The sequence below is a fragment of the Arachis hypogaea genome, chromosome 17 (genome assembly GCF_003086295.3).
Source record: "Arachis hypogaea cultivar Tifrunner chromosome 17, arahy.Tifrunner.gnm2.J5K5, whole genome shotgun sequence".
NCBI lineage: Eukaryota > Viridiplantae > Streptophyta > Magnoliopsida > Fabales > Fabaceae > Arachis > Arachis hypogaea.
The window spans coordinates 81,715,783-81,725,434 of NC_092052.1; the positions used below are offsets into that span (position 1 = coordinate 81,715,783).

The window sequence follows — 9,652 nt, forward strand, 5'->3', positions numbered from 1 at the left end:
TTTTAAATATCAAACAAGAAGACTTACCAAGAACAACTTGAAGATCATGAAGAACACCATGCATGAGTTTTCAAAAATTTTTAGGGAAAAGTTAAAACATGTAATTGATACCAAACTTAAAATTTGACACTAGACTCAAACAAGAAACATAAAATATTTTTGGTTTTATGATTTTGTTAAAAAAATATTTGTATTTTTCAAAAATTATTTGGAAAAATAAAATAAGAAACTCAAAATTTTTAATAAAGATTCCAGGAATCATGCAATGTTAGTCTAAAGCTTCAGTCTAAAGAGATTAGACAGGGCAGAACAAGCTTTAGTAGGACATTACATACAACAGCCAAATTGATGGGAATCAACTGACTCCTGTGATGATAAAAGCATCATCTGAAACTCTAGAATTCATTCTTAAAAATTCTGAAGAACATAGAATATTTCATTTTTTTAAAAAAATATAAATTTTTTTTTGAAAATTTTTTTCGAAAATAAATAAAAACAAAGAGTTAAAATTAAAATAAAATTACCTAATCTGAGCAACAAGATGAACCGTCAGTTGTGCAAACTCGAACAATCCTCGACAACGGCGCCAAAAACTTGGTGCATGAAATTGTGATCATCAATGGCGCCAACAACTTGGTACGCACAATTGTAATCTCAACTCTTTATCACAACTTCGCAAAACTAACCAGCAAGTGCACTGGGTCGTCCAAGTAATAAACCTTACGTGAGTAAGGGTCGATCCCACGGAGATTGTCGGGCTGAAGCAAGCTATGGTCACCTTGTAAATCTCAGTCAGGCGGATTCAAATGGTTATGGTGAATTGATAAAAAAAAGATAAATAAAACGTAAAATAAAGATAGAGGTACTTATGTAATTCTTTGGTGAGAATTTCAGATAAGCGTATAGAGATGCTTTCATTCCTCCTGAACCTCTGCTTTCTTGCTGTCTTCATCCAATCATTCCTACTCCTTTCCATGGCAAGCTTTATGTAGGGCATCACCGTTGTCAATGGCTACATCCCATCCTCTCTGTGAAAATGGTCCAATGCGCTGTCACTGCATGGCTAATCATCTGTCGATTCTCGATCATACTGGAATAGGATTTACTATCCTTTTGCGTCTGTCACTACGCCCAGCACTCGCGAGTTTGAAGCTCGTCACTACCATCCCTTCCCAGATTCTACTCGAAATACCACAGACAAGGTTTAGACTTTCTGGATCTCAAGAATGGCCGTCCATGGGTTCTAACTTATACTACGAAGATTCTAATATCTCGAACTCGGTCCTCTGTATTAGATATCTAAGAGATACTCATTCTAGCTTGTTTGCATGTAGAACGGAAGTGTTTGTCAGGCACGCGTTCATGGGTGAGAATGATGATGAGCGTCACATAATCATCACATTCGTCATGTTCTTGGGTGCGAATGGATATCTTAGAGAAGGAATAAGCTTGAATTGAATAGAAAAGCAGTAGTACTATTTATTAATTCATGAGGAACTGCAGAGCTCCACACCTTAATCTATGGAGTGTAGAAACTCTACCGTTGGAAATACATAAGTGATAAGGTCCAGGCATGGCCGAATGGCCAGCCCCCAAACATGATCTAAAGATCAAAAGATAATCCAAAGATATTCCAAAGATGTAAATGCAATAGTAAAAAGTCCTATTTATACTAAACTAGTTACTAGGGTTTACAGAAATGAGTAAATGATGCAGAAATCCACTTCTGGGGCCCACTTGGTGTGTGTTTGGGCTGAGCATTGAGCTTTACACATGTAGAGGCTTCTCATGGAGTTGAATGCCAGTTTGTAACCTGTTACTGGCGTTTAACTCCACTTTGCAACCTGTTTCTGGCGTTTAACTCCAGAATGCAGCATGGAACTAGCGTTGAACGCCAGTTTGCATCGTCTAAACTCGGGGAAAGTATGGACTATTATATATTGCTGGAAAGCCCTGGATGTCTACTTTCCAACGCAATTAAGAGCGCACCAATTGGAGTTCTTTAGCTCCAGAAAATCTACTTTGAGTGTAGGGAGGTCAGAATCCAACAGCATCTGCAGTCCTTCTTCAACCTCTGAATCTGATTTTTGCTCAAGTCCCTCAATTTCAGCCAGAAAATACCTGAAATCACAGAAAAACACACAAACTCATATTAAAGTGCAGAAATTTAAATTCTAATTAAAAACTAATAAAAATATACTAAAAACTAATTAAATTATACTAAAAACTATGTAAAAACAATGCCAAAAAGCGTATAAATTATCCGCTCATCACAGAGCTAGGACATGGTTGGACTCACAACCTAAAGATAGCCTGAACTCTTGGGAAAAGTTGGTCAATGCTTTCTTGGCTAAATTATTTTCACCTCAAAAATTGAGCAAGCTTAGAGTGGAAGTCCAAACCTTCAGACAGAAGGAAGGTGAATCCCTCTATGAAGCTTGGGAAAGATACAAGCAATTGATCAGAAGGTGTCCTTCTGGCATGCTTTCAGAATAGAGCATCATATGTATATTCTATGATGGTCTGTCTGAATTGTCCAAGATGTCATTGGACAACTCTGCTGTTGGATCTCTTCATCTGAAGAAGACGCCTGAAGAAGCCCAGGAACTCATTGAAATGGTTGCAAATAACTAGTTCATGTACACTTCTGAAAGGAATCCTGTGAATAATGGGACAACTCAGAAGAAAGGAGTCCTGGAGATTGATACTCCGAATGCCATATTGGCTCAGAACAAAATATTGACTCAGCAAGTCAATATGATTTCTCAGAGTCTGTCTGGAATGCAAGCAGCAACAGGCAGTACTAAGGAAGCTTCCTCTGAAGAAGAAGCTTATTATACTGAGAATCCTGGAATGGAAGAGGTGAATTACATGGGAGAATCCTATGGAAACACTTACAATCCTAATCAAGGCTTCAATAGTAATAATGGTGGGAGAACACGGTTTTGCAATAACAAACCTTTTCCATCATCTTCTCAGCAACAGACAGAGAATTCTAAGCAGAGCTTCTCTAACTTAGCAACCATAATCTCTGATCTATCTAAGACCACTCAAAGTTTCATGACAGAAACAAGGTCCTCCATTAGAAATTTGGAGGCACAAGTGGGTCAGCTGAGTAAAAGAGTCACTGAACTCCCTCTTAGTACTCTCCCAAGGAATATAGAAGAGAATCCAAAAAGAGAGTGCAAGGCCATAAATATAACCAACATGGCCTAATGCATGGATGAGGGAAAGGCAGTGATTTCCAGTGAGGAAGACCTCAATGGACGTCCACTGGCCACCAAGGAGTTCCCTATTGAGGAACCAAAGGAATCTGAGGCTCATATAGAGACCATAGAGATCCCACTGAACTTACTGTTGCCATTCATGAACTCTGATGAGTATTATTCCTCTGAAGAGGATGAAGATATTATTAAAGAGCAAGTTGCTCAATATCTAGGAGCAACCATGAAGCTGAATGCCAGTGTTATTTGGTAATAAGACTTGGGAGGATGAACCTCCATTGCTCATCAATGAACTGAATGATCTGGTTCAACTGAAATTACCTCAGAAGACACAGGATCCTAGAAAGTTCTTCATACCTTGTACCATAGGCACCATAACCTTTGAGAAGGCTCTATGTGACCTTGGTTCAAGTATAAAACTCATGCCCCTCTCTGTAAAGGAGAAACTAGGGATCTTTGAGGTGAAAGCTGCAAGAATCTCACTACAGATGGCAAACAATTCAAGGAAACAGGCTTATGGACTTGTAGAGGATGTCTTAGTAAAGGTTGAAGGCATTTACATTCTTGCTAATTTCATAATCCTAGACACTGGGAAGGATGAAGATGAATCCATCATCTTAGGAAGACCCTTCCTAGCCACAGCAAGAGCTGTGATTGATGTGGATAGATGAGAGCTAGTCCTTCAATTGAATGAGGACTACCTTGTGTTTAAAGCTCAAGGATCTTCCTCTGTAACCATGGAGAGGAAGCATGAAAAGCTTCTCTCAACACAGAGTCAACTAGAGCTCCCACACTCAACTTGTAAGTTTGGTGTTGGGAGGCCACCACTAAGCTCTGAATCTCTGTGAAGCTCTCTAAGATCTTCACTGTCAAGCTATTGACATTAAAGAAGCGCTTGTTGGGAAGCAACCCAATGATATTTAATTATTTTTATTTATTTTCCATTGCTATTTTATGTTTTCTTTAGGTTGATGATCATGTGAAATCACAAAAACTACTGAAAAATAAAAAATAGAATGAAAAACAGCATTAAAAATAGCACACCTTGAAGGACAGGCTTACTGGCGTTTAAACACCAGTAAGGATAGCAGAATGGGCGTTTAAATGCCCAGCCTAGCAGCATTCTGGGCGTTAAATGCCAGAATGGGCAGCACTCTGGGTGTTTAACGCCAGAAGGGGCTGTCTGGCATCTGGCTGGCGTTAAACGCCAGAAATGGGCATCTGGCTGGTGTTTACCGCCAGAAATGGGCAGCAGAGTGGCGTTTAACGCCAGGAAAGGTAGCAGAGCTGGCATTAAACGCCAGATTTGGCAAAGAATGGGCGTTTGAACGCCAGAATGGTGCAGGGACTTAGATTCTTTGACACCTCAGGATCTGTGGACCCCACAAGATCCCCAACTACCCCACATCTTCTTCTCTCCTCTTCACACCTTTCCATAACACTCTTCCCCATAAACCCTTGACCAATTACCTCAAGACCTCTTCCCCAAACACCCCTTACCTATCAAATCCTACCCTTTTCCCCACAACCACTTTACTACTCACATCCATCCATCATTAAACCCCACCTACCTCACCATTCAAATTCAAACCATTTCCCTCCCAAACTCACCCACACATGGCCGAATACCCTCTCTCCCTTACCCTATAAATACACCTCCTTTCCACCTTCATTTTCACACAACATACACACGACTACTCCCCTTGGCTGAACCCAAACCACCACTCCATCTCCTCCATTTCTTCTTCTTCTACTCGTTTCTTTCTTCTCTTTTGCTCGAGGACGCAGAAACACTGTGGCAAGCCTATTTTCAAATTCTCCACCCCTCTTCTCTCATTTTCCATCTTCTTCTTCTAGTCTCACCTTCTCTACTCCTTCAACCACCACTATCACCCTTTCTCCGCCCCTTTCTCTGACGGTTCCTACCTCCAGCGACCACCACTTCCGGCGGTCCCACACTATTCTCTCTACTCTCTTTCCCTATTTTTCTTCTCCTCTCTTCTCACTTACATTCTCCATTACCTTCTTCTTCCTCTAAAGGTACTCTTACCTTCCCTTTTTCTTTGTTTTGATTCTTTCTTCTTCTTTCATGAGTTGCATTTCTTTGCTTTTCTTCTTAGTTAGCTTCTTCTTCATGCTTACTTATTTTTTTACTTTTGTCTTTATTTTTCTATTTTTCATGGGTGTTGTGGGTAGAGATTTCTCTTGCATTAGTGGGTTCATTTGTTGTATTTGATTTCCTTGCAATATGCGGTGCTCTATAATGATTGCTATTGCTTTGTGGGATGCTACATTGCTCCATTTCCTCCATTTGTTCATTGCTTAAGGGTTGCACACCAAGTGTTTGATGAAAGGCACATATGAGTTTTTGGTTTCAAATTTGACTTAATGTTTTCCACTTAGAGTTCTTTGTCACTCACTTGCTTATTGCTATGTGCATTGAGCTTATTACTCTTCATGCTTCATATCTACATGCTCACCCCTTATGACTTGCTTCTTGTTATTGATGTTTGAGTATATTCTTCTCAGGCCTCTTAGTTGCATGCTTATATCACTCTTGCATCACATGCTAGTGACTTGCCATTGTGTCCATTGTTGTCTTAGTCACATGTTGCAGCTGTCATGTGTTTATGATACTTAACCTCTTATGGCTTTCCCTTTCCCACTTTCATAGGATGGTTATCAAGAAGGATAAGGGAAAGGCACCAAAGAAATCGGCCACTAAGGCGCGCCAAGTACCTACGGCTAAGCCCCTCCTCAAGAAGCCAAGGAGCATCGGCAATATTGATGCACTAGAGAAGGATAACCCTATGAGGGATCCAAATAAGTTCCCCAACCGATACTGCAAGCTTGTCCACCCCATGATAATTGAAAGAGACTATCACGCGGAGTTTTATTCCAACTTCCACTCACCTTCTCTTGCATCGGTTTTCGTGCGCTGGAAGCAAGTCCCCATCACGAAGGAAGTTATTCCAGGAGTGCTTAGGACCGGGCCATTAGCGGATGGGATTGATGCCTACCAAGTGATCTTGTCGGCGCGTTGTGAGTATGGTTTCGATTGGGATGCCATTCTCCGGGTCATTGCCATTCCCGAATCATTTTGGATTCAAGGGAGAATGAGACCAAGGCCCAAGGGCATTGACGCACGGTTTCTCACTGTAGAGGCTCAGGCATGGTGATGATCGAATCTTTGTACGATTTAGAATTCACAAATGAAATCTCGTTGTAAACTATAGTTTCTAAACCAAACAATAATTCTTTCATACAAAAGATTGTTTGTCACAAATACAAACCCCTAAAATTTATAAACCGAAGTATTCAAACCTCGGGTCGTCTCTCAAAGGACTTGCAGGGTAGTATTCTTGTTATTGGTTATGTGTTGTATATTTTGCGGTTTTGGATAAGAAACAAGAAAAGTAAATGACAATAGGAATGTAAATGATAAAGCGGTCTTGGCAAGGTTGGGTGGTTATGGATCTCTATCCTTATTACTAACCACAACATGAGAATTGGCAAGGATCAATCCCATTAAGTCATCCTCTAACTAGTAGTAAAGGAAAGTCAAATGAGCTATATCAATCCAAGTCTATAAGTCCTAGTTTTCCACCAATTCAATTAGTGAGACCTAGATTTAATGGCTCCCAATCATCAATTACTTGGACATTAGTAACTCAAGAGTTCTTAAGTTACCTTCCCAAGCCAAGGGCATAAAATTCTACTCTAAAATCCAACCAAGCATTTTATCAAACAATTGGAAGGCACAGAAGGAAAGCATAGTAAATTAACAACAAGAATAGAATCTAACAACAATTATTGCAAGGAATTAATAACAACAATTAAAAGAAACACAATTATCATGAATTACCTCAAATTGAATTGAAAGAAAATAGAATGAACAAAAGTAGATCTACAACAAAGCCTAGAAACAAAGTAGAAGGAATTATAATAAACAATGGAAGAATGATGAATGTAACAACAAAGAATTGAAGAGTAGAAGTAGATGAAAGCATGAATTAAAACTTAGATCTAAGAGGAGAGATTAACCTAAACCTAATTCTAATCCTAATCCTAGAGAGAAGTGAGAGCTTCTCTCTCTAAAACTAACTAAAACTAGGCCTAATGTGTGTTGTGTGAAGTGATCATGCCTTCCCCTTTATTTCTTGGTCTATTTAGCCTTTTCCCGCCAAAAATTCAGCTCCAAATGGGCCCAGAAACCCTCCGAAATCGCCAGGCACGAGTTCTTCTTTAAAAGTCACGTGCGACCTTCAGTGCGTACGCGCACAGCATGCGTACGCGTCCCTGGAGCATTTCGCAATCTGCGCGTACGTGCATAGTGCGCGCGTGCATCCATGAGTTTTTCTAAATCTTTGCCTTTTCATGATTTCTCCACTTGTATGCTTTCCTTTCACTCCTTTGATCCTTTCCTAGCCTTTCTTAATCTAAAATCACCAACAAACACATCAAAGCATCTAGTGAAATCAAAGGAAGATTAAAACTATCAAATTAAAGGTCTAAAAATTATAATTTCACATCTAAGCATAAATACGGAGACAATCACAAAACTATGCTAATTCATTGAATAAATGTGAGGAAATGTTAACAAAATGCTCTAAATCCAACACAAGATAAACCCTAAAAACGGGGTTTATCAACCTCCCCACACTTAAACCTTAGCATGTCCTCATGCTAAACCAAGAATGAAGCAAAGGGTATGACATTTATTCAATGCAACTAAACTATATCTAAATGCAACTAACTGTATGAATGCAATTGCTTGGTCAAAACAAATCAACTTACAAGAGAATATATGTAAGCATAGGGCTAAAGCAATAGGAATCAAATCCAACCCACAATTGTATTGAATTATCAAAAAGGTTCACAAACTTGCATGAATATAGATGATAGTGGTGAATATATGTAATTGAGCAACCTAACCCTCACCAGATGTGTATCCGCTCTATTTCACTCAAGTGTTTAGGGGTTGATTCACTCAATTCTCTCCTAATCATGCTTTCCAAGATTTGTTCTTCATCTAACAATCCACAATCATTCAATGCATGCATACAAATATCATGAGGTCTATCTCAAGGGTTGTAATGGGGTTAGGGTTAATATAGGGTCATATATGGTTAAGTGGACTAGGATTTGAATCTTTGATTAGTCTCGACTTTCCCACCTAACCTATGTAATGACCTATACAATTAAGTACTAACCTAACTACCCATCCTTTACTTTTTACATACTCATGCATTTTCTTTTGATTTTCCCAACACTTATGCATTAACTCTTATTGGACTTTACTTTGGGGCATTTTGTCCCCTTTTTATTGTTTTTCTTCTTTTTCTTTCTTTTTCTATATATATATATTTTCTTTCTTTTTCACATTTATATTTTTTTTCTCTTTTTGTTGTTTTTCTCGTTTTTTTTTCTTTCAAGCTACATACAAGAACATCAATGTATAAGGTTTATACATTTAATCAATACATGAGTATGCACCCAATTCCCAAATATAAATACAGAACACCCTTTTATCCCGACCAATATTCCCAATCTCCCCAAACTTGAATATAAAACACTCTCACTAGCCTAAGCTAATCAAAGATCCAAACAAGGGACTTTATTGTTTTTCGCTTTAGGCTTGTAACGTGCTAGAATAAAGAATAATTGGGTTAAGCGTAGGCTCAAAATCGGTTAACAATGGAGAGCAAAAGGTAGGCTATTTGGATAAGTAAGCTAATGAAATAATGGCCTCAATCATATAAATGCATGAATACAAGGAACAATGGGACAGAGAATTAAACAAATTAAGGATCACAATCATAGGAAGAGAATAATTGCGCACAAGAAGGAAAGTAAGTGGTTATAAGATGTAACTACACAATTAGGCTCAAATCTAACAAGCTTGTGTTCTTAGCTCAAAAAATGATCCACAAAAGTATGAATTCAAGCTAGTTCATAAAAAATTTTCCTATCAATTGGGGTGGTGCCCTATAGCTAAATTTCTTGGAAATTATATCATTTTGACTAAGCCTATCCTAAATGCGATGTTGTGATTGAGAAATTCTAAAATTCCTTAGTTTACCCTCTTTTCTAATCAAAACAATTTCTTTTATGCACAAAGGGTTTAACTAAGTTTTCAATAATTCAAAACGATTTTCAAATCACAACCACAAGGCTGAAATGCAATATATACAATAAAAGTGTAAAACAACCAAAATAAAAGTATCCATACTAGCAAACATATACAATAATCCGAAAATAGTGCAAAATAAAGAAAAACAAGATGAACTAAGTAATAATGTTCGAAAATATTCACCAAATCCACCAACAGCGACGACGGTGACCTCCCACACTTAGGATGAAGCATCGTCCTCGATGCTACTGATCGGGCTCATGGTGAGGGTCAACAGTCGCATCTGCCTCCTGCT

The 9,652-nt window shown here is 38.6% G+C and overlaps 1 non-coding gene across 1 annotated transcript; it reads right to left on the reverse strand.

Annotated features, from left to right (window-relative positions):
- Positions 1–2,379: 2,379 nt before the first annotated feature.
- On the reverse strand, positions 2,380–2,483 carry LOC112767512 (small nucleolar RNA R71). The gene has a single exon (XR_003184954.1). It is a non-coding gene; the product is annotated as a small nucleolar RNA R71 (small nucleolar RNA).
- Positions 2,484–9,652: the final 7,169 nt, after the last annotated feature.